Source organism: Chelonia mydas, chromosome 28 (genome assembly GCF_015237465.2).
Source record: "Chelonia mydas isolate rCheMyd1 chromosome 28, rCheMyd1.pri.v2, whole genome shotgun sequence".
Lineage (NCBI taxonomy): Eukaryota > Metazoa > Chordata > Testudines > Cheloniidae > Chelonia > Chelonia mydas.
The window spans coordinates 5,000,495-5,025,319 of NC_051268.2; the positions used below are offsets into that span (position 1 = coordinate 5,000,495).

Consider the following 24,825-nt stretch of genomic DNA (forward strand, 5'->3'; position numbering starts at 1 on the left):
GAAGAACAACAGCAGCATAAAGAAAGAGGAGAGGGAATATCTCACTGCCTGGGGGGGAGGTGGCCACGTCCCCTCTGTCTGACCATTGCCATTGCAGGAGAGAAGGTTTCACTGGAATTGAACGCCCTGGCTCAGACAAGAGACACAGGACGATTTTGCTGTTCAGGGATCCGTGCAAAGGAAATTGTTTCTCCGTGTGCAAATGAGGAGGGAAATGAAACACCCACATGGCAGTGCTTAAGGCATAAGGGAACCCTATAGGATTAGGATAGGATAAGTTCTCAAGCAGCATGTGTCTTACTTTGCCCATCTGTCAATTTTGATGATTATCGATGGCAAAATATTGCCATTGGGTTGTGTGTTTACACAGATATTGACATTTACCAACAAATACGTCGTTCTCCGAGCCTGTCCTTGGTGAGTTTAGAGGGAGACGTCACTCTCCCCAGCCCCCAGTGCTAGGCCTGTGCTCCCCACTTCCACGCTGCTGGGATCCTTCCCTGATCTCCCCCAAGACCTCTGCCCCCCACCCCCACTTCTGGGATCCCCTCCCAACACTGTCCAACTCCCTTACTGACAGGATCCTTCCAAGTTCCTTTCAATTCCTGCCTCCCCTCTGGGCAAAAGCTCTGCCTTATTCCCACACCGGGAATTGAACCCGGGCCGCCTGGGTGAAAACCAGGAATCCTGACCACTAGACCACATGGGACTGGCGCTGCTGGGTTTCTCTAAGCCAACCCCTCGTGAGAGCAGCAGGGCCCGCCCAGCGGGCCTGCGCCCAAGGCTGCACGAACCCTCCGGGTGCTGAGGTTTCCCCTCTCTCCATTCCCGGTGCCTGTGATCAGGAACCACAGATCGGGGCTCTCAGGTGCTGCACAGACCGGGACTGAGGTTAGGACCCCCTCTTGTGCAAGGTGCTGTACAAACCCTGGCCAACACTGGGACACCCGTGGGTTCCCCTCAATTTCCCTCAGCCTCTGCTGCCCAACTCCTTCTAACCCCTGTGGATCAACCCCCCGCAATAAACCCACTTTCCAAACAGTCCTTCTTCCCCCGCCCCTCTCTTGGCTTGCACACCCCGGGCCCATCTGCTCCCGCCCCCCCCCAGGTGAAGAAGCCATGGAGGCAACTTCAGCCACGGGAGACAGCCCAGCCAGCGCTGCAGCCCGCCCCGGGGTGCTCCTTGCAAAGACGCAGGAAAGGGGAGCGGTGGGAACAAAGCCCAGAGGCTGGGGCGGGGCAGCTCCTGGGGGCGGGGCCTGTTCACAGCCCGGTGGGCGGGGCCGCTCCTGGGGGCGGGCCTGTCACAGCCCGGGGGCGGGGCAGCTCCTGGGGGGCGGGGCTCGGTCCGGCCCGGGGGCGGGGCAGCTACCTGGGGGCGGGGCCTGTCACAGCCCCGGGGGCGGGGCAGCTCCGGGGGCGGGGCCTATCACAGCCCGGGGTCGGGGCAGCTCCTGGGGGCGGGGCTCGGGCCCGGACCAGACGCTGCTGCTGCCTCCGTGGGACCCGGGAGCCCGGGCTGGGCAGCTGCTGCTCCCCCCGGGGTCCCTCTGCTGGGGGGGACCGTCATTAAAGCTCCTTCCCTGCCGCGCCGGGCGAGCTGGGGAACCAGCCTCCTAGAGCCCCGGACTCTCACCATCCGCTCCGGAGCCGGGGACTCCAGGTGAGCGAGAGCCCCCGGGGGGAGCGCTGGGGCCGGGCAGGAACGTGACTCTCTGCCCCGGGGAGCCCCAGACGCTGCAGCCCCCGGGGATCGGCTCCCTGGTTTGCCCACGGGCCGGCCGGCCGCGCCGGAGCCGCCTGAGCCCGAGCGGAGCGCCGGTCTCAGCTGCAGCCAGGATCTGCCCCTGGCCCCGCTGAGATGCAGGTGGGGGCAGAGAATGGGGCCCGGGGCTCCCCTTGGTGTGGCTGGAGGTGGTGGGGAGGGGAAGGAGGGTGGGACAGGTGGGGGATTGAACCGTCTCTGTGCAGCCAGGGGGGAGAAGTGTGTGTGTGGGGGAGAGAGAGGGGGTGAGCTCCTTGCATCCTTTCCCTGTTTGTGCCATATACTGAAACAATTCTCTCTAGTTTTCCCCCCTTTTCTCTCCCCGTACTGCATATGGCTAGGAAATCCAAGGCGATTCCCTCGCTTTTCCTCAAATTGACTCTCTGTTCTCTTATTTTTCCCGAGTTTCTCCATAATTCTCAAATTGTAATTTTAGTTATTCTCCTCCGCTCTGGGATATTTCCTCACCCATTTTGTCTGCAGGAATTTGTCCTTGTTTGAGTGGGAAATTGTTGCCCTGAGTCATTCCCCGAAAGGGATCGGGGTTAGTGGGTGCTCTTTGGGGGAGCCCTGAGACACGGCTTCCTCTGGGGTGGGGATGGGGTTGCCGTCCTCTGCCACCAAGAGGGCATGGTAGGGGAAGGGAGGAGCCAGTGTCCTCTATGGAGCCTGCCCAGCCCCTTTGATTCTCTCCTTTTTAGCATCTTGTCGAAAGACTTTATTACTGGGTGTCAAGTATCAGGGGGTAGCCGTGTTCGTCTGTATCCACAAAAACAACAAGGAGTCCGATGGCACCTTAAATAACAGATTTATTGAGCATAAGCTTTTGTGGGTAAAAACCCCACTTCTTCAGATGCATGGGGTGAAAATTAACAGATGCAGACATAAATATTCAAAAAACCAGTTGGAGAACACTTCAGTCTCTCTGGTCACTGGATCACAGACCTAAGAGTGGCAATTCTTCAGCAAAAAAAACCTTCAAAAACAGACTCCAAGGAGAGACTGCTGAATTAGAATTAATTTGCAAACTGGATACAATTAACTTAGGCTTGAATAAAGACTGGGAGTGGATGGGTCATTACACAAGTAAAACTATTTCCCCATGTTTATGCCCCCCCTTCCCCCACCACACACACACTCACTGTTCCTCAGTGTTCTTGTCAACTGCTGGAAATGGCCCACCTTGATTATCACTACAAAAGGTTTTTTCCCCCCAGCCCCGCCGCTCTCCTGCTAGTAATAGCTCACCTTACCTGATCGCTCTGGTTACAGTGTGTATGGTAACACCCATTGTTTCACGTTCTCTGTGTATATAAATCTCCCCCTGTATTTTCCACTGAATGCATCCAATGAAGTGAGCTGTAGCTCACGAAAGCTTGTGCTCAAATAAATTGGTTAGTCTCTAAGGTGCCACAAGTCCTCCTTTTCTTTCTGTGAATACAGACTTCCACGGCTGCTACTCTGAAACCAGACATAAATATGCTGGCACACGAAGAGAAGGGAGTTACCTAACCAGTGGAGAATGCTTCAATCTTCCTGGACATTCTTTAACAGATTTGGAAGTAGCTATACTTGAACCCACACACACACGGAAAAAAAACCCCCTTCAGAAACAGTCTTCAAAGAGAACCAGCAGAACTGAACTTCATTTGCAAATTTAACACATGAATTTGGGTTTTGAATAGGGACTGGAGTGGCTGGCTCATTACAAAATTTGCGGATGATACTAAACTGGGAGGAGTGGTAGATACGCTGGAGGGGAGGGATAGGATACAGAAGGACCTAGACAAATTGGAGGATTGGGCCAAAAGAAATCTGATGAGGTTCAATAAGGATAAGTGCAGGGTCCTGCACTTAGGACGGAAGAACCCAATGCACAGCTACAGACTAGGGACCGAATGGCTAGGCAGCAGTTCTGCGGGAAAAGGACCTAGGGGTGACAGTGGGACGAGAAGCTGGATATGAGTCAGCAGTGTGCCCTTGTTGCCAAGAAGGCCAATGGCATTTTGGGATGTATAAGTAGGGGTATTGCCAGCAGATCGAGGGATGTGATCGTTCCCCTCTAATTTCGACACTGGTGAGACCTCATCTGGAGTACTGTGTCCAGTTTTGGGCCCCACACTACAAGAAGGATGTGGATAAATTGGAGAGAGTCAGCGAAGGGCAACAAAATGATTAGGGGTCTAGAGCACATGACTTATGAGGAGAGGCTGAGGGAGCTGGGATTGTTTAGTCTGCAGAAGAGAAGAATGAGGGGGGATTTGATAGCTGCTTTCAACTACCTGAAAGGGGGTTCCAAAGAGGATGGCTCTAGACTGTTCTCAATGGTAGCTGAGGACAGAACGAGGAGTAATGGTCTCAAGTTGCAATGCGGGAGGTTTAGATTGGATATTAGGAAAAACTTTTCACTAAGAGGGTGGTGAAACACTGGAATGCGTTACCTAGGGAGTGGGTAGAATCTCCTTCCTTAGAGGTTTTTTAAGGTCAGGCTTGACAAAGCCCTGGCTGGGATGATTTAACTGGGAATTGGTCCTGCTTCGAGCAGGGGGTTGGACTAGATGACCTTCTGGGGTCCCTTCCAACCCTGATATTCTGTGATTCTATGAAAAGCAGCTTGGCCTCTCCTGGAATTGACCCCTCCTCATCTATTGTTGGGAATGGACTGCATCCGCCCTGATCAAATTGGCCCTGTCAACACTGGTTCTCCACTTGTGAGATAACTCCCTTCTCTTCATTTGCCAGTAAATTTCTGTCTGCATCTGTAATTTTCACTCCATGCATCTGAAGAAGTGGGGTTTTTACCCACAAAAAGCTTATGCTCAAATAAATCTGTTAGTCTTTAAGGTGCCACCAGATTCCTTGTTGTTTTTATTACTGGGGAGGCTGAAAAATGTCTCTGTGGGTTTAGCCCAAGCAGGAGGGACCAGGTCCACACTGTAATAAAGAGATCAAACATTTTCCCAGCATGGCAGACTCTAGGGTGTCTGTCTGCAGGGAAAGGGCCTGGAGGAATCGTGATGTGAAATCAAAGCCTGTTCTGAAACCTCCACAACTGCCCTTCTTGCCCGGCCAGTCTGCAGAATGACATCCATGTTTCCCTCCAGCTCATCCCATCCTCTCACGGGACAGGGGAGAGAAATGGCTGCTGTGGAGCCAGTTCAGGTAGGGATTACTGGGGGGTTGCTGGTGGGCTCGTGCAGGAGGGAGAGGGACAGCAAACACCCCGGAGATGGGAAGGTTTGCAGAGTCCTGGTTTGGAGGTGGAGCGGGGCAGGAAACTCACAGGGTGAAGAAAGGGAGGAGGCCAGGGTGTAGCAAATCTGTTGGGACTTGTTTAATATGTGGCTTAGACCCATGAGGTTGGAAGATTGAAATGCCTTAATTTGTGGAACAGGAAACAACCCACCTAGGTGGGGCTAGAAAAATGGAACAGACTCCCAGTGCTGGAGCCAGAGCTGATTAACCAGTGGCTGCTGTGAGATATAGAGGGGGCACCCACCAGTGAAGCTTAGGGCCTCTTTTTGAGGCCCCACAACATACTATAAAAACTTGATGGCCCACATATGCATGGTTTTCTGCATATAAAAGCCAGGGCTGGGCATTAGGGGGTGGCAACCAGGGCAATTGCCTGGGGCCCATGTGACACGGGCCTCTGCAAAGCTAATTACTCAAGCTTTGGCTTCAGCCCCTGAGGCTCATGGCCTCAGGCTTCAGTGCCATGCAGTGAGGTTTGGGCTTTCTGCCCTAGGCCCAAGCGAGTCGAACACTGGCCCTACTTGGAGGACCGCTTGAAACCTGCTCGCAGTCCCTCAGAGGTCCAGGGACCCCTGGTTGAGAACCACTGCCTTGGAGGATATGCCCCTCCCTCCATATCCAGCTCCAGGACTGGCCTTAGGGAAAATGGCACCCTGGGTGAACTTGTATTTTAGTGTCCCCCATCACCCCTGGTCCTCACAGGCTCCCCACCATCACGTCCAGGCTCCGATGCCTCCCTCTAGTGCTTAATTTGTATTGAAAGAGGTGCCAGAGCTCAGCCGTGGCACAAATAAAGCACTGGCAGGGAGGCCCGATAGCGGCAGGTACTGGCCGAGCGCCCAGCTCTGAAGGCAATGCCACCGCCAGCAGAAGTAAGGGTGGCCTGGTATGTGGCGTATTGTGTAGCCTTTTATTTTATTTAAAGTGCATTTTGTAATGTGGTATCACACCCCCGTGTGTTCAGCTCTGGTGGCTACAGTTTCAAGCTTAACAGAAAGAACAGGAGGACTTGTGGCACCTTAGAGACTAACAGATTTATTAGAGCATGAGCTTTCGTGAGCTGCAGCTCACTTCATCGGATGCATACTGTGGAAAATACAGTGGGGAGATTTATACACACAGAGAACATGAAACAATGGGTTTTGTTTCCATACAGACTGTAACAAGAGTGATCAGGTAAGGTGAGCTATTACCAGCAGGAGAGCGGGGGGGTCGGGGGGGGGGGGAACGGACACCTTGTGTCAGGGTAATCGAGGTGGGCCATTTGCAGCAGTTCATAAGAACATCTGAGGAACAGTGTGTGTGTGTGGGTGGGGAATAAACATGGGGAAATAGTTTTACTTTGTGTAATGACCCATCCACTCCCAGTCTCTATTCAAACCTAAATTAATTATATCCAGTTTTGCAAATTAATTCCAATTCAGCAGTCTCTCGTTGGAGTCTTTCAGAGTAGCAGCCGTGTCAGTCTGTATTCGCAAAAAGAACAGGAGGACTTGTGGCACCTTAGAGGACTAACCAATTTATTTGAGCATAAGCTTTCGTGAGCATCCGATGAAGTGAGCTGTAGCTCACTGAAAGCTTATGCTCAAATAAAATTGGTTAGTCTCTAAGGTGCCACAAGTACTCCTGTTCTTTTTTCGTTGGAGTCTGTTTTTGAAGTTTTTTTTTTGCTGAAGAATTGCCACTTTTAGGTCTGTAATCGAGTGACCAGAGATTGAAGTGTTCTCCGACTGGTTTTTGGATGTTCTAATTCTTGACGTCTGATTTGTGTCCATTTATTCTTTTACGTAGAGACTGTCCAGTTTGGCCAATGTACATGGCAGAGGGGCATTGCTGGCACATGATGGCATATATCACATTGGTAGATGTGCAGGTGAACGAGCCTCTGATCGTGTGGCTGATGTGATTAGGCTCGGTGATGGTGTCCCCTGAATAGATATGTGGGCACAGTTGGCAACGGGCTTTGTTGCAAGGATAGGTTCCTGGGTAGTGGTTCTGTTGTGTGGTGTGTGGTTGCTGGTGAGTATTTGCTTCAGGTTGGGGGGCTGTCTGTAAGCAAGGACTGGCCTTGTCTCCCAAGATCTGTGAGAGTGATGGGTCGTCCTTCAGGATAGGTTGTAGATCCTTGATGATGCACTGGAGAGGTTTTAGTTGGGGGCTGAATGTGATGGCTAATGGCGTTCTGTTATTTTCTTTGTTGGGCCTGTCCTGTAGTAGGTAACTTGTGGGTACTCTTCTGGCTCTGTCAATCTGTTTCTTCACTTCAGCAGGTGGGTATTGTATTGAATGCTTGATAGAGATCTTGTAGGTGTTTGTCTCTGTCTGAAGGATTGGAGCAAATGCGGTTCTATCGTAGAGCTTGGCTGTAGACAATGGCTCGTGTGGTGTGGTCTGGGTGAAAGCTGGAGGCATGTAGGTAGGCATAGCGGTCAGTAGGTTTCCGGTATAGGGTGGTGTTTATGTGACCATCGCTTATTAGCACCGTAGTGTCCAGGAAGTGGATCTCTTGCGTGGACTGGTCCAGGCTGAGGTTGATGGTGGGATGGAAATTGTTGAAATCATGGTGGAATTCCTCAAGGGCTTCTTTTTGTTCACGTGCACCATCTACCAATGTGATATGTGCCAGCAATGCCCCTCTGCAATGTACATTGGCGAAACTGGACAGTCTCTACGTAAAAGAATAAATGGACACAAATCAGATGTCAAGAATTAGAACATTCAAAAACCAGTCGGAGAACACTTCAATCTCTTTGGTCACTCGATTTAAAGACCTAAAAGTGGCAATTCTTCAGCAAAAAAACTTCAAAACAGACTCCAACGAGAGACTGCTGAATTGGAATTAATTTGCAAACTGGATACAATTAATTTAGGCTTGAATAAAGACTGGGTGTGGATGGGTCATTACACAAAGTAAAACTATTTCCCCATGTTTATTTCCCCCTCCCCCCTCCACTGTTCCTCAGATGTTCTTGTCAACTGCTGGAAATGGCCCACCTTGATTATCACTACAAAAGGTTTTTCCTTCAACCTCCCCCCCCCGGCCCCGCCGCTCTCCTGCTGGTAATAGCTCACCTTACCTGATCACTCCTGTTACAGTCTGTATGGAAACAAAACCCATTGTCTCATGTTCTCTGGGTGTATAAATCTCCCCACTGTATTTTCCACTGAATGCATCCGATGAAGTGAGCTGTCGCTCACGAAAGCTTATGCTCTAATAAATCTGTTAGTCTCTAAGGTGCCACAAGTCCTCCTGTTCTTTTTGCGGATACAGACTGACACGGCTGCTACTCTGAAACCAATCGGATATGTGACCCACTAACATTTGACTCCAGCATTGCTGTTAGTGTCATACTTGGAACTGCGTTTATGTTCATAGGAAATTTTAAGTTACTTTACAGATATAACTAAAAATACAATTTGAAGATATGTGATCTCCATCTGCACAGTGTCCTATTTTGAGTTAGCTAATTCTGTTTTTAAACAAGCACTGCTAAGGTAAGTACAAGCAAATTTACAGTCTATGCTTTGATTGTGCCATTTTCAATAAGGAACGAAACGCACAATATGTTAATTACAGTAATAATGATAATTACTCCAGCCGGGACCGGTTTGGCATTTTAGACCTCATTACTCAAAGAACTGAATTTAAGCATAAGACAGAAATAAAATGATGAAATGCACAGACCAGTTACAAAGCTAAAATAACAGCGCTGTAATCCTTAATGAATGTGAAAGAATAAAATTACAGAGAATATATGTGCATTGCATATTTTGACAGGAAGTAAAAGGAAGTAATAACAGTAATTGAAGTGTCTATTGTGGGGGGGTGTGTATGTGTGTGTTGGAGTGTGAGAGACTGTGTGTGTGTGTGTTGGGGGAGTGTGAGAGACACAGCACACCGTCACTTCACGCACTAGTCTGAAGGCTGCGGCCAGCAGCTTCCACGCCTGACCCCGAGGCAGCAGGACAGACTCGTGTCCCCTGCCTCAGCTCCGGAGAGACCGAGCACGGAAGCAGGAGGATGGGGCCACCCTGACGTCAGGAACCCCCACTGCACAGAACACAGGAGGCTCCTGGGGGCAGCTGGCCGGAGGGGGGGAGAGGGCAGGGCTGCAGGGACAGCTGAAGAGAGGTAGGGAGATGAGTCAGGACACCCCTGCCGGAGGAACCCCCTCAGCAAGGGCCCCCCTGGAATGTCGCCTAGTCCGCGCCCCACTAAGGCTGGCCCTGTCCAGCTCCTCACAATGAGAACAGCGCTGGGCTTCCTACCAGGGAGCTCTCCCTGGGCCCTGCTAGGGGCTCCATCTCCTGTATCAGTCGGTGGCTAGTGGGCGTGTGATGGATCTGCTGGGAGAGACGAGGGGCGCTCTCTTTTCCCCCCGGACCCTTGCCGTCTTTTGGGTGCTCTGAGTGGGTTGGGGGTGGGACTCCTGACAAAAAGCCACCCAGAGCTCCCATTTGATTGGCTCCTCTCCCCCACGACTAGTGGGGCTGTGAGTGGGGCAGCAGGTCCTGAGTGTGGGGCTCTTGCTCTTTCAGGGGCCGGTGACCTTTGAGGAGGTGGCTGTGTATTTCACCAGGGAAGAGGGGGCGCTGCTGGACCCCGCTCAGAGAGCCCTCTACAGAGACGTCATGCAGGAGAACTATGAGAATTGGTACCTCGCTGGGTAAGGAGTCCTGTCCCCTGGGTTATTAGAAGCTGTGGGGTCTCTAAGAACCTGAGTAGTAATAACTTTATACCTTCATTCATCATACAAGTTTTGACAAGTTTCCTTGACCCCCCCCACCTTTTTTTTTGCCTTATCTCCCACCCACTAGAATAATTTTTGGACATTTGCGTTTTTGGTGCCATCAGTCATTGTAAAATGGCATGTAATGTATCCTTATTGGATACATTCATAACTACATTAATAACTAGAGCTTTCATGCCTTTTCCTCTTTTTAAGAGGAAAATATGCCACCTGTAGAATTCTTAACTGAGTAAATACATGTATGACTGATGCATGGCTTGTGTGACAATTAAATGAGCTCATCTTTTGATAGCAGAGCGTATAATGTTGCCATTCAGGAGTCCAAGGGTCAAGGGAGAACAGAGCCATGGGAGGGGAGGAGAAGGGGGAGTAGATCATTCTGGGGTGCCAGGACATGGGAAGGTGTGTGCAGGATTAGCGGTATGGAGCAGGGGGGATGAGGTAGTGAGATGAGGAGGGAACAGAAGAAGCTCCCAAGGTGCCGGGAGGTGGTGCCAGCTGAGAGTAATGGGAAGAAAGGGAGGGGAGTATGGAGGAAGGCACCCAGGAAGTGGGCTGGGTGGGTCAGTGGGAAGGAGAAGAGTTGTGGGGATCTAGATCTGTGGGGGATCCTTTAACCCCGAATCCCTACCCAAGCCTTGTTGCTTTAGAGCCTACGCTCCAGTTTTATTTCTGTTCAGTTTCACTTCATTATACATTTTCCCCCAAATATTATTATTTTAACTCTTGACCTCCCTTTCCCACTCATTACCCCCTCCCCATATAACTCCCCATCTCTATGCACAGCGACCCTGGGCACCGATCCTGAGTCCTTGCTGCTTTCCTCCTCCCATAGCAGGGTCACTACCCAGGCACAAATGGACACATAGATGATGTCTCAGGGTGCTAGTGTAGCCTGAATAATTTTTACACCTATAAGATTACGTATTGGGGTACAACTTGCCCCTGTACCTGGCTACTCAAAGTTAATTGAGAAGATGAAATTTGGTGAAAGACCCAGAACTTGATTTAATACAGACAGCTATAATTGAAATCATAGGCCAGGATCAATGCATCTAACGATTAGACTAAGATAAGTGTAGTAAAGAGGGTCTTGCACTCTGCATACTTGCCAGTTATGGACACCATTGGAGACAAAGATGAAAGGACAAGGGAGACCATCAGAAGGGAGGCCCTGCTTCAATTTACACTGTCTCCGGGACCTGACAAACAAAAAAATGGTGACTAGGAGAGGTATTTTATCTGCTTCCTTATGGTAATAGTATGGGTATATACGATATCTGCTCCTTTACTCTGATTACAAGACTGTCAATATCTGCCCCAACCCATATGTGGCCTTTGGGAAGTCCATAATTAAGCATCAAGCATTAAAACTCATGATTTACATCACTTATTTGTTAATAATGCCAATATATGAATGCAGTCCAACTGCTGAGATACTGCATAGCAACCTAATTGCTGAAGCTGCCCCCCTCCCCACCAACTTCCTTCTTTCAGAATCCTGTGGCTTATTGCACCTATTTGTGGTTCCTCGTTAGTCTCTCAAAATGAGGGTGCAAAATATCTGACCTGGGATTCTCTCCTTAGGCCTATTCAGGTAAATCCCAGACTTTAGCATAACCGCTCCCATAAAGCCTGGACCTAATATAAGGGCCTTAACCAGTGATGAGCTGCCAAAATGTTAACCACCGGTTCCCTCCTCATCCCACGAGGGGGTCGTGGCCTGCCCCCGCCCCCCAGGACTCCTGCCCCATCCAACCCCCCGTTCCTTGATGCCCCCCCTCCCCCCCCGGAACCCCTGCCCCATCCACCCCTGTCCCCTGACTTCTCCCGGAACCGGGCAGGAGGGTCTCGTGGGCCACCGTAGTGAATGCCCACCCCGCCCATAAGAGCCAGAGGGATCTGCCGGGGGGCGAGATGGTGAGTCCCGGTGCTGCTTACCTGGGGCTGCTCCCGGGAAGTATCCGGCAGGTCCCTCTGGTTCCTAGGGGCGTAGCTGGGGGGGAACAGGGGAGTGGCTGCTCCTCCCACTGATCACATCAAAAGTGGCGCCTTAGGTGCCGACTCCCTGGGTGCTGCGGGGCTGAAGCACCCCCAGGGAAAATTTGGTGGGCGCAGAGCACCCACCGGCAGCTCCCCGCCCCAGCTCACCTCTGCCCCGCCTCGCCCCTGAACGCACCGCCCCGCTCTCCTTCTCCGTCCCGCGAATCAGCTGTTTGGGCGTGGAGAAGCAGAGCGGGGTGGAGCATAACTCGGGGTGGGGGGGAGTGGAGGTGAGCTTGGGACGGGCGGGACCTGCTGGTGGTGCTCTGCACCCACCAAATTTTCCCTGTGGGTGCTCCAGCCCCAGAGCACCCACGGAGTCGGTGCCTAAGGCACCACTTTGGGCCGGTTGTTAAATGTCGAAGCCCTTTTAGAAGTCGCGGGACAACCGGTTCTCAAAGGGCTTCTCAATTTAACAACTGGCTCCAGCTCACCGCTGCCCTTAACAAGCTAATAACCCATTTATTTCTGTTCACCTCCTTGCCCCTCCATGCATGTTCCAAGCTGATAAGCAATACTCTGATAATGACATTTTACCTCTAGCGAGTATAAAATTACCCACAAGACCTGAGACTGGGTCATAGGTCACAGGTCGGGGTCAACAGGAGTGAGAGTTTGGGGAGAGCCTTGTCCCCCCTCTCTCCATCTGCAGCAACCTAAAGCTGTCTTCCCTCCAGGCTCCTTGGATCTCTGAGCCTGACCCTCCTGAGGTTGTGTGGCCCAGTTCTTGTTTCTTACATTCTCCTTTTCCGGAAGAATTAGAGGCTGTTGCTCCTGAATTTTAGTGTTTAATTCCCCAGCCTTTTCCACATTACACATCTCCCTCCCATTACACCTGAGTCATTAGATTTCCTCATTCCCCAAAATGTGCTTTTGCGATGTCACAGTTCTGGGGTAGCTAAGCCTTTGACCTGCCTCCATGCTGTGCTCAAGGAATGCCCTCTCAGGTATCAGGCCTCTAGCCAGCCCCTGTCTATGGCTAGGGACTCACATGCCTCTCCTTTTTGACCAGGGTTTGAGGATTGCAGCTTGTCCTCCACTGTGTTCACTGGACTAATGTCCAGTTCCTGTGCTTTGCTTTCTCTCCAAGGGCTGTGAGCAGTGTGTGTGTGTGTGTGTGTGTAAAATAGAGGTGGGAATTTTGGTGATACTTCTATGATGCGAATACACACCTCAGTTTCCCTCTGTGATTGGTATTGCTATGATTAGAGAGCAGGAGCATGAGGTGTTTTGTCACGTAGCTGTCATGGGTGATATGAGTGGGTCTGGCTGGAACCAACTTACATCAGTGGAATACCCGACAGAGACAAGGGAATAATTGTCACCTGTCCACGGGAGGATCTCCGCTTGGCTGAGTGAAGCATACGTGGACTCGTTGTGTTTTTGGGAGCAGGAAGAACTGGGCTCGCAGAAGCAGGGAGCTCTACTGGAGCAAAGACAAATGGACAGGCACATTGAAAGGAAACCAAACTGTTTTCAACAGCAGAATGGCTCAAGGGCATTGTCCAGTATGGGCTATATTGTCTTCTTTGCTTCTCTGTCCTAATCTAAGGACTTTCTAATGCTGTGTTTCGGTTGACTAATAACCCTGCTATGTTTTAAAAGTCTGCCCAGTGTGACAGCAAAAACTTGCTGAGGTGCATTGAAGCATGAACGAGGAACGGTCTCTGAAGAGGAGTGTCGTTCAGCTGGGCCTGCTGGCAGAGCTCACAGGTTGAAATAGGAGCGTTGAAGCCAGAGCTTCCCAAGGGCTGTTTAAAAGCCAGGGCATTGCACAGATCCTGTGGATCCATGACAGTGTGCCTTATGGGGAAAAGATATAAAACAAGAAAAGGATCTAAATGCATATTTACCATGGCCCCCTCATCAGTCCTCATGGGACTCCCTGATCAGTTTGAAAGTGTATTAAAACCTTCCTTAAAGGCTTACCTCTTAGCCCTGGTCTACGCTACGGGGTTAGGTTGAATTTAGCGGGGTTAAGTTGAATTTAGCAGCGTTAGGTTGATTTTAAAATGAATGCATCTACACAACCAACCCCATTCCGTTGACCTAAAGGGCTCTTAAAATCAACTTCTGTACGCCTCCCCGGCGAGTGGAGTAGCGCTAAAATCGACCTTGCTGGGTTGAATTTGGGGCAGCGAAGACGCAATGCGACGGTATTGGCCTCCGGGAGCTATCCCAGTGTGCTCCAATGTGACCGCTCTGGCCAGCACTTTCAACTCCGATGCACTAGCCAGGTACACAGGAAAAGCCCCAGGAAATTTTTAATTTCATTTCCTGTTTGGTCAGCATGGCGAGCTCAGCAGGACAGGTGACCATGCAGTCCCCCCAGAATCGCAAACGAGCTCGAGCATGGACCAAAAGGGAGACACGGGATCTGATTGCTGTATGGGGAGAAGAATCTGTGCAGGCAGAACTCCGATCAAAAGAAGAAATGCAAATATATGCCAAAATCGCACAGGGCCTGGTGGAGAGAGGCTACACCAGGGACACACAGCAGTGCCGTGTGAAAGTCAAGGAGCTCAGGCAAGCCTACCAAAAACAAAGGAGGCAAATGGTCGCTCCGGGTCAGAGCCCCATACATGCTGCTTCTATGATCAGCTGCATGGCATTCTGGGGGGGGACCCTACCACTACCCCACCACTGTCCGTGGACAGCTGCAAGGGGGGAGTCTCACACAACAGGATTTTGTGGATGAGGGGGAGGAAGAGAATGAGCAGCAGGCACGCGGTGAATCCGTTCTCCCCAGCAGCCAGGACCTTTTCATCACCCTGGCGGGATCCCGACCCTGAAGGCGGACAAGGCACCTCTGGTGAGTGCACCTTTGTAACACAGTACAGGGTTTAAAAGCAATAGTGTTTAATGTTTGATTTGCCCTGAAGACTTGGGATGCATTCGTGGCCAGTACAGCTACTGGAAAAGTCTATTACGTGTCTGGGGATGGAGCGAATCTCCAGGGACGTCTCCATGAAGCTCTCCTGGAGGTACTCTGAAAGACTTTGCGAAGGTTTCTAGGGCTGCCGTATTTCATCCTCCAAGGTAGGACGCTACCATGCCAAGCCAGTAGCAAGTGGTTTGGAATCATTGCAGCACAAAGCATGGCAGCGAATGGTCTGGGTTTTGGTCATTCAAGCAACATTCGGTCTTTATCTTTCTGTGTTAGCCTCAGGAGAGTGATATCATTCATGGTCACCTGGTTGAAATAGAGGAATTTGTCTAAGGAACAGTAAAAGGACCCCATTCATGCTGGGTTGTTTGCGCTTGGTAAAAGGGATCATCCCGGAGAATAGCCACGCGGTGGGGGGAGGGGTGAAGGGATCATCCCAAAGAATAGCCACATGGTGGGGTGGGGGTAGGTGTGTGCTGCACATCCACCCGAAAACTGCAGCCCCTCCTTTTAAATGTGAAACCCAGCTGGCATTGCATGCTAATGGAAAGGAGGCCACTGCAGTGTGAAACCATTCCCACATGTTCTGCATAAGAAGCCAACCCCGCGTACCCTGAGCTTTACCATGGCTGCCTGGAAACTGAATTCTGCTGCCCAGCTGTGTGATGTGTCACCATACTGGCAGGCACTCAATATAAAAGGCAAAATGCAACCTTGTACCTAAAGCATATGTGCTGTCTGCTGTGAATTGCTTGATTCACTGTGAAAGAGTCTCCCTTTTGTTCTCACAAATGTGTCATCTTAAATTTTACTCTCCCTTTTTATCTGCCCCCGGGTGCAAATGTTTCTATGCTCCCCCCATCGTCTCTATCCCTGTGGTTATCGCAGATTGGAAGGTGAAAAAAACGCACTCGCGATGACATGTTTTCCGAGCTCATGCAGTCCTCCCGCACTGATAGGGCATGGAGGCATTCCGTGGCAGAGGCCAGGAAAGCATTAAGTGAGCGCGAAGAGCAGAGGCAGGAGGCGATGCTGAGGCTAATGGGAGAGCAAATGGACATGATGAAGCGACTGTTGGAGCTGCAGGAACGCCAACAAGAGCACAAACTCCTGCTGCATCCATTGTATAACCACCTGCCCTCCTCCCCAAGTTCCATATCCTCCTCATCCAGACACCCAAGAACATGGAGGGGAGGCTCCGGGCACCCAGCCACTCCACTCCACAGGATGGCTCAAGCAACAGAAGGCTGGCATTCAAACAGTTTTGATTTGTAGTGTGGCTACAATAAGCAATGTGTCCTTGTCCTTCCCTCCTCCCGTACCGCACCCCACCCAGGCTACCTTGTCAGTTATCTCACTTTTTAAAAAGTTAATAAAGAAAGAATGCATGGTCGCAAAACAATAGTTACTTTATACCCTTTGCCAGCTGTGATTGAATGGGGGAGGGTGGTTGGCTTACAGGGAATTAAAGTCAACAAAGGGGGCAGGTTTGTAGCAAGAAGAAGCACACACAACTGTCACACTGTACCCTGGCCAGTCATGAAACTGGTTTCCAAAACCTCTCTGACACATAGCACGCCTAGCTGTGCTCTTCTAATCACCCTGGTGTCTGGCTGCTCAAAATCAGCCACCAGGCAATTTGCCTCAACCTCCCACCCTGCCATAAATGTCTCCCCCTTATTCTCACAGATATTATGGAGCACACAGCAAGCAGCAATAACAATGGGAATGTTGGTTGCGCTGAGGTCTAACCTAGTCAGCAAACAGCGCCAGTGGGCTTTTAAAAGTCCAAAGGCACATTCTACCACCATTCTGCACTTGCTCAGCCTATAGTTGAACTGCTCCTTACTACTGTCTGGGCTGCCTGTGTACGGCTTCATGAGCCATGGGAGCAAGGGGTAGGCTGGGTCCCCAAGGATAACTATTGGCATTTCAACACCCCCAGTGGTAATTTTCTGGTCTGGGAACTAAGTCCCTTCTTGCAACTGCTCAAACAGCCTGGAGTTCCTAAAGATGCGAGCATCATGCACCTTTCCCGGCCACCCCACGTTGATCTCCGTGAAACATCCTTTGTGATCCACCAGTGCTTGCAGCCCCATTGAGAAGTACCCCTTGCTGTTTACGTACTGGTTGGCAAGGTGGTCTGGTGCAAAGATAGGGATATGGGTTCCGTCTATCGCCCCACCACGGTTAGGGAACCCCATTGCAGCAAAGCCATCCAGTATGAGCTGCACATTTCCCAGAGTCACTACCCTTGATAGCAGCAGCTCAGTGATTGCGTTGGCTACTTGGATCACAGCAGTCCCCACAGTAGACTTGCCCACTCCAAATTGATTCCCGACTGACTGGTAGCAGTCAGGTGTTGCAAGGTTTCACAGGGCTATTGCCACTCTCTTCTCAACTGTCAGAGAAGCTGTCATCTTGGTATTCCTGCACTTCAGGGTGGCGGAAAGCAACTCACAAAGTTCAAGGAAAGTGGCCGTACGCATGCGAAAGTTTTGCAGCCACTGTGAATTATCCCAAACCCACAACACTATGCGGTCCCACCAGTCTGTGCTTGTTTGCCTGGCCCAGAATCAGCATTCCACTGTATCAACCAGCCCTACTGCTGCCATGATGTCCCAATTGCCACAGCCCGTGCTTTCAGGAACATAGAATATCAGGGTTGGAAGGGACCTCAGGAGGTCATCTAGTCCAAACCCCTGCTCAGAGCAGGACCAATCCCCAACTAAATCATCCCAGCCAGGACATTGTCAAGCCTGACCTTAAAAACTTCTAAGGAAGGAGATTCCACCAGCTCCCTAGGTAACACATTCCAGTGTTTCACCACCCTCCTAATGAAAAAGTTTTTCCTAATATACAACCTAAACCTCCCCCACTGCAACTTGAGACCATTACTCCTTGTCCTGTCATCTTCTACCACTGAGAATAGTCTAGAACCATCCTCTTTGGAACCCCCTTTCAGGTAGTTGGAAGCAGCTATCAAATCCCCCCTCATTCTTCTCTTCTGCAGACTAAACAATCCCAGTTCCCTCAGCCTGTCCTCGTAACTCATGTGTTCCAGCCCCCTAATCATTTTTGTTGCCCTCTGCTGGACTCTCCCCAATTTTTCCACATCCTTCTTGTAGTGTGGGGCCCAAAACTGGACACAGTACTCCAGATGAGGCCTCACCAATGTCGAATAGAGGGTGTCAAGTTTCCTTCCCCACTCTGAACTCTAGGGTACAGATGTGGGGACCTGCATGAAAACCTCCTAAGCTTACTTTTACCAGCTTAGGTTAAAACTTCGCCAAGTTACAAAATTATTTTACTCTTGGATTTCCACTGCCACCACCAAACTTTATCTGGGTTTACTGGGAAACGTGGTTTGGACACGTCTTTCCCCCCAAAATCCTCCCAACCCTTGCACCCCACTTTCTGGGGAAGGTTTGGTAAAAATCCTCACCAATTTGCAGAGGTGACCACAGACCCAAACCCTTGGATCTTAGAACCATGAAAAAGCATTCAGTTTTCTTACAAGAAGACTTTTAATAGAAGTAAAGGAATCACCTCTGTAAAATCAGGATGGTGAATACCTTACAGAGTAATTAGATTCAAAACATAGAGAATCCCTCTAGGCAAAACCTTAAGCTACAAAAAAGACACACAGACAGGAATATTCATTCTATTCAGCACAGCTATTTTCTCAGCCATTTCAAGAAATCATAACCACATACCTAGCTAGATTACTTACTAAGTTCTAAGACTCCATTCCTGTTCTGTCCCCGGCCAAAGCATCATACACACAGACACAGACCCTTTGTTTTTTTTTCTCCCTCCTCCAGCTTTTGAAAGTATCTTGTCTCCTCATTGGTCATTTTGGTCAGGTGCCACCAAGGTTACCTTTAGCTTCTTAACCCTTTACAGATAAGAGGATTTTTCCTCTGGCCAGGAGGGATTTTAAAGGGGTTTACCCTTCCCTTTATATTTATGACAGAGGGGAACAATCACGTCCCTCAATCTGCTGGCAATGCTCCTACTTATACAGCCCAAAATGCCATTGGCCTTCTTGGCAACAAGGGCACATTGTTGACTCATATCTAGCTTCTCGTCCACTGTAACCCCTAGGTCCTTTTCTGCAGAACTGCTGCCGAGCCATTCGGTCCCTAGTCTGTAGTGGTGCATTGGATTCTTCCGTCCTAAGTGCAGGACTCTGCACTTGTCCTTGTTGAACCTCATCAGATTTCTTTTGGCCCAATCCTCTAATTTGTCTAGGGCCCTCTGTATCCTATCCCTACCTTCCACCTATCCTATCCCTATCCTATCCCTTTCCTCCCAGTTTAGTGTCATCTGAAAACTTGCTGAGGGTGCAATCCACACCATCCTCCAGATGATTAATGAAGATACTGAACAAAACTGGCCCCAGGAATCACCCTTGGGGCACTCCACTTGATACCGGCTGCCAACTAGACATGGAGAGATTGATCACTACCCGTTGAGCCCGACAATCTAGCCAGCTTTCTATCCACCTTATCGTCCATTCATCCAGCCCATATTCTTTAACTTGCTGGCAAGAATACTGTGGGAGACTGTGTCAAAAGCTTTGCTAAAGTCAAGGAACAACACATCCACTGCTTTTCCCTCATCCACAGAGCCAGTAATCTCGTCATAGAAGGCAATTAGATTAGACAGGCATGACTTGCCCTTGGTGAATCCATGCTGACTGTTCCTGATCACTTTCATCTCCTCTAAGTGCTTCAGAATGGATTCCTTGAGGACCTGCTCCATGATTTTTCCAGGGACTGAGGTGAGGCTGACTGGCCTGTAGTTCCCAGGATCCTCCTTCTTCCCTTTTTTAAAGATGGGCACTACATTAGCCTTTTTCCAGTCGTCCGGGACTTCCCCCGATCGCCATGAGTTTTCAAAGATAATGTCCAATGGCTCTGCAATCACATCTGCCAACTCCTTTAGCACTCTCGGATGCAGCGCATCCGGCCCTATGGACTTGTGCTCGTGCAGCTTTTCTAAATAGTCCCAAACCACTTCTTTCTCCACAGAGGGCTGGGCACCTCCTCCCCATGCTGTGCTGCCCAGTGCAGTAGTCTGGGAGCTGACCTTGTTCGTGAAGACAGAGGCAAAAAAAGCATTGAGTACATTACATTAGCTTTTTCCATCCTCTGTCACTAGGTTGCCTCCCTCATTCAGTAAGGGGCCCACACTTTCCTTGACTTTCTTCTTGTTGCTAACATACCTGAAGAAACCCTTCTTGTTACTCTTAACATCTCTTGCTAGCTGCAACTCCAGGTGTGATTTGGCCTTCCTGATTTCACTCCTGCAGGCCCGAGCAATATTTTTATACTCATCCCTGGTCATTTGTCCAATCTTCCACTTCTTGTAAGCTTCTTTTTTGTGTTTAAGATCAGCAAGGATTTCACTGTTAAGCCAAGCTGGTCGCCTGCCATATTTACTATTCTTTCTACACATCAGGATGGTTTGTTCCTGCAACCTCAATAAGGATTCTTTAAAATACGGCCAGCTCTCCTGGACTCCTTTCCCCCTCATGTTATTCTCCCAGGGGATCCTGCCCATCAGTTCCCTGAGGTTGTCAAAGTCTGCTTTTCTGAAGTCCAGGGTCTGTATTCTTCTGATCTCCTTTCTTCCTTGTGTTAGGATCCTGAACTCGACCATCTCATGGTCACTGCCTCCCAGGCTCCCACCCATTTTTGCTTCCCCTACTAATTCTTCCCGGTTTGTGAGCAGCAGGTTCACATCTGTGTCCATGTCCTCCTCACAATCGTCCTCGTGCTGGAGTCTCTTAGCCAGGTTCTGCCCAAACTCCAGGATAATGCGCGAGGTGTTTACAATGCTCAAACAGCAGCGGTGAGCATGCTGCCGTGGTATGGTGTCTGCACAAGTAACCCAGGAAAATAGGCGCAAAATGATTGTCTGCCATTGCTTTCACGGAGGGAGGGAGGGAGGGAAGGAAGGGCGACTGATGACATCTACCCAAAACCACCCGCGACAATGTTTTTGCCCCATCAGGTATTGGGAGGTTAACCCAGAATTCCAATAAGCAGCAGAGACTGCGGGAAGTGTGGGACAGCTACCCACAGTGCACTGCTCTGTAAGTCAATGCTGTCCACGGTATTGAGGACATGTTCCTCCAACTTAATGCGCTGAGTGGGGACATACACAATCGACTGTATAAAATTGATTTCTAAAAATTGACTTCTATAAAATCGACTTAATTTTGTAGTGTAGACATACCCTTAGTTATTGGGTCAGGTCAGTTTTCTAAGAGGGCCTCCCACTTCCCTGGTTCTTGTCACTCAGACAGCAAGCAGCAAAAGACCAGAAGTCCAAAGTGCAGATAATGCGATGTTGATTGGGGTTATTTTCCAAGCAAGCATATTCTGAAGCCCTTCACACCAGTCGGGCTTATCTCTATACGCCGACAGAGTCCATTCCCCAGTGTTCTCTTCCCTGCTCTGATGCCTTGCCTGTGTCCCTGTTCCCCATTCCCTGTTCCTGTTACCCCCCTTAACAAACATGTTTCCAATTTCCCTTCCCCTTCCCGTTTGACTCCGTTTATACAGGAATATTCTCAGCCATACCTTAACCAATCATTTTATTGAAATTTAACTAACCAATCCTAACATATTTTAACCTAATTCTCTATCCAATTATATCCCACTACCCTAATTAACTTACACCTAGCAAAATTTATTATACAGCAGACAGAAACAATTAGAGAACCAGACAGATTAACAATAGAAAAGTGGTGGCCATAAAGATAAAACAATACAGAAATGAGGGTTTCACAATCACAACCATTGATAAGTGATTTCTTGCCAGATAGGATGCTATCAAACTAAGTTTTCTTTAACCATCTCAAGATCTGTTTCTTTATCTGGTGGTGATGGGCACTATCCGGGCAGGATCGTCTTCCTAACAGCCCAATACCACCTTATTCAGTGTGACTGGTTTGGGATGTGACCAGACACTTCCCGGCTTATGGCTGCCCCTGCTGCTTAGCCAAAGGCCTTACCCTAACAACAATCCCTCGGACTATCAGAGTGAGAAAAGGCCCATACATAGGGGGACTGTGATTTTGATTCTTTGTTTTTATACCCCTGTAACTAGCTAAGTGATAAAAATACACCTAAGTTCTTAAAGTATAGGGTTTACAGGCAGGCCTCAGTATATCTATATTCTAATAGTGGGTTCTATCCCTTCCCCCATTCTGTGTCTGTCTTGTCTATTAGATTGTAAATTCTTCAGGGCATGGGCCATCTACTATTCTGTGTATGTACTTTGCCTAGCACAATGGGGACCCATGTTTAGTTGGTTCCTTGGGCACTAAGATAATGAATATGATTTATAATAATAAGCTCTCCTGCCACTTTGAGCCAAGGAAGCTGGTCTTGGGATGTTACTGCTTAAAAATGAGCTGGGGTTAAAACCATGGAATATTCCTTGTGACAAGTATCCCACAAATTCCACTGACCTCCCTTGTTTTCTTTGCCTGGATAGAGTTCCCAGTTTCCAAACCTGATGGGATCTCGCAGCTGGAACGAGGGGAAGAACCGTGGGTCCCAGACTCCACTGCTCTGAGAAAGAAGTGCTCCCGAGAGCTGCATGCACAGGTAGGGAATTGGTTAAAGCAACTCAGAAACTGTCCATGAATACAGGAAGCATTTGGGATGCCCTTCAAAGACCTTGTGAGCTCTCCAAGTTCAGGATTGTTCCCTGCAGTGTGCAATCATTAGGCAGATGTCACTCATGGCTTCCCACCTATCCTGACTGACATCCGGCAGCAGGTCCCTCCCCAATCTTCGCTTTCCCCTCAGCAATTCTGGTGAGATTCAGACCCAGAACTGATCCCTTCCTCTCTCCTCTGGGGAAGGGTTTGGGAAAATCAGCTCCTGATAGGTTTGATCTCTCCTGCACATATTTTATGTTTGTTCGTCCCTTTTTCCATTCCTGTCTCTGAGATTTCCTTTCTCTCAGGCGCAGGGAGTGACCTATGTCTGGATTCTCTCTGTCTCCCATCAGGTGATGGATGGTGAGTGAGAATGAGGAGGAGAAACCCAGCAGGAAGATGCTGAGCAAGTAGAACCACATGGGATGTTATCAGGAAGATCCAAAGGGAATGATTCTGGGACTTGTGCACTCGCAGAAGAAGCAAAAGCCTGTGAGGAGTCAGCAGAGCCAGAGGAAAACTTCAGTAGCCACTCAGACCTTGTTACACACGAGAGAATCAACTTGGAAGAGACACGCTACACACGCCATGAGTGTGGGAAAAGCTTTGATGGGAGCTCTGCCTTATCAAAACATCAGAGAATCCACACAGGAGAGAAATCCTACATGTGTTTTGAGTGTGGGAAAAGCTTCAATCAGAGCTTTACCCTTATCAGACATTGGATAACCCACTACTGGAGAGAAACCCTACACGTGCCCTGAGTGTGGGAAAAGTTTCAGTCAGAACTCAAGCCTTCTCAGACATCGGAGAATCCACACAGGTGAGAAACCTTATGGATGTTCTGAGTGTGGTAAATGCTTTATCATACTTCAGCCCTCATCTCACATCAGAAAATCCACACAAGAGAGAGGCCCTACATATGTTCTGAGTGTGGGAAAAGCTTCAATCAGAGCTCTGACCTGATCACACATCGTAGATCCACACAGGAGAGAGGCCCTACATGCTCTGTGTGCAGGAAAAGCTTCAATCAGAGCTCAATCCTTCTAGACATCAGAAAATCCACATGAGAGAGAACTGTAATAAATGCCTTGACTAGGGCTGGCCAAAGATTTTTTTTAAATCACATTTGCTAATTCCACATAGTGATCTTTGCACCATCTTCACCGTGGTCTCTCAGCTCCCCAGAGGAGTTGCCTGCTTGTGCTTTTGCTGCTCACCCTTCTTTGGGGTCAGTCCTGGGATCTTTTCTATCAACTCCTTTCTTTTTGAGTTGAAGGAGTGTGTGTCCCTCCAGCCAGGAATCTTCATCAGCTCCAAGTGGGGGAGAGAGGTTTGATCCCAACAAGCTACACTGAGGCAAAAACTACCTGTCCCTACATCCATAGGACTGTACATGGCGTTGGCTGCTCAAGTTAGTGATCTTGGTGTAAAAAGACAATTATAGTTGTAGAGCCGATGCAGCCTAGGTGCAGTGGTTGCATTAGCTTTCCCCTTGGCCTGACCTAAACTCCATCACTTTTCCTAGCTAAACAAACCCTGAGCATCCCAGTTATACTGTTCCCCCATTTCAAAGCAATTGTTAGTCATCAGGTTCCCCCTTCGGGAACAAATTGTTTCATTCGCAGTTGCTCTGATGTTGCTTCAGGTTGTGCTGGAGAGCAGATATTTTTACCACCATTTTCCTCACTTAAAATATATTGAACTATAACAAAAGCAGGAACAGGGCAGGGATAGGAAAATGTCATTTCACCCTCTGTAACAACAGAAGAAGATAGATAAGTCAGAGGGATTCCCTTATTCCCCATCACCATCCCAATCCCCCTGTTGTTCAATTGGTTAGGTCAATATTTTTTCTAAAGGGCTGGGAAGAGGATTCCCTAGTAAATGACTTGGGACTAAGCAAAATACCCATGCATCTGGCTCCCAAAGCAGTTGTGACCCAGGCCCTGCAGGAGATGGCTCCTGAAGATAGCTCCTTCCTAATCAGGTGCATGTTGCCTATTATTTGGGAAATGCAATCCCTAGCTAGGTGGGGATGGGAAAAATGGAAGTGACATTTCCATTCCGCTCACCCCTGGGAGGAGATACAAATGTGTAGAAAATGAAATCCGTGTTGAATGTGATCGAGTGCAGAAAGACACCTACTGTTAATAGATGCCTGACATTTGGTGTCTTACAGGGATTGTAAACCGCACCTGAATTTAGTCCCTAATTTAAATCTGTGCCACCAGATTAAAGAAATAAAGGGGCATTTTGGGGGAATTATACCTCACTATCGCAACTGGTATGTTGTGCGGTTGATGAAGAATTCTACGCCAGAGAATTGTAAAATTACTCCAAGTAAGGTCAAAGATTTGACAAGAACTCAGGTAGAAATTGCAGGTACGAGTGGTTGATTTTCACCCCAGTGATGGACGCTATGGTGACCTGTGGCCCAGGTAAA

General features: G+C 49.3%; 3 protein-coding genes and 1 non-coding gene across 16 annotated transcripts in view; 1 reads left to right on the forward strand and 3 right to left on the reverse strand.

The window, feature by feature from the left end:
* The window catches only part of LOC102943236 (zinc finger protein 883), a 2,438,435-nt gene that overhangs the window by 1,571,043 nt on the left and 842,567 nt on the right, over window positions 1–24,825 (forward strand).
* Window positions 1–24,825, reverse strand: part of LOC114020163 (zinc finger protein 501) — a 1,907,800-nt gene that overhangs the window by 1,537,044 nt on the left and 345,931 nt on the right. The window lies entirely within an intron of this gene.
* The window catches only part of LOC119564595 (zinc finger protein 883), a 1,467,279-nt gene that overhangs the window by 688,843 nt on the left and 753,611 nt on the right, over window positions 1–24,825 (reverse strand). The gene's annotated exons all lie outside the window — the stretch shown is intronic.
* TRNAE-UUC lies at window positions 638–709 on the reverse strand. Its single transcript has one exon. It is a non-coding gene; the product is annotated as a tRNA-Glu (tRNA).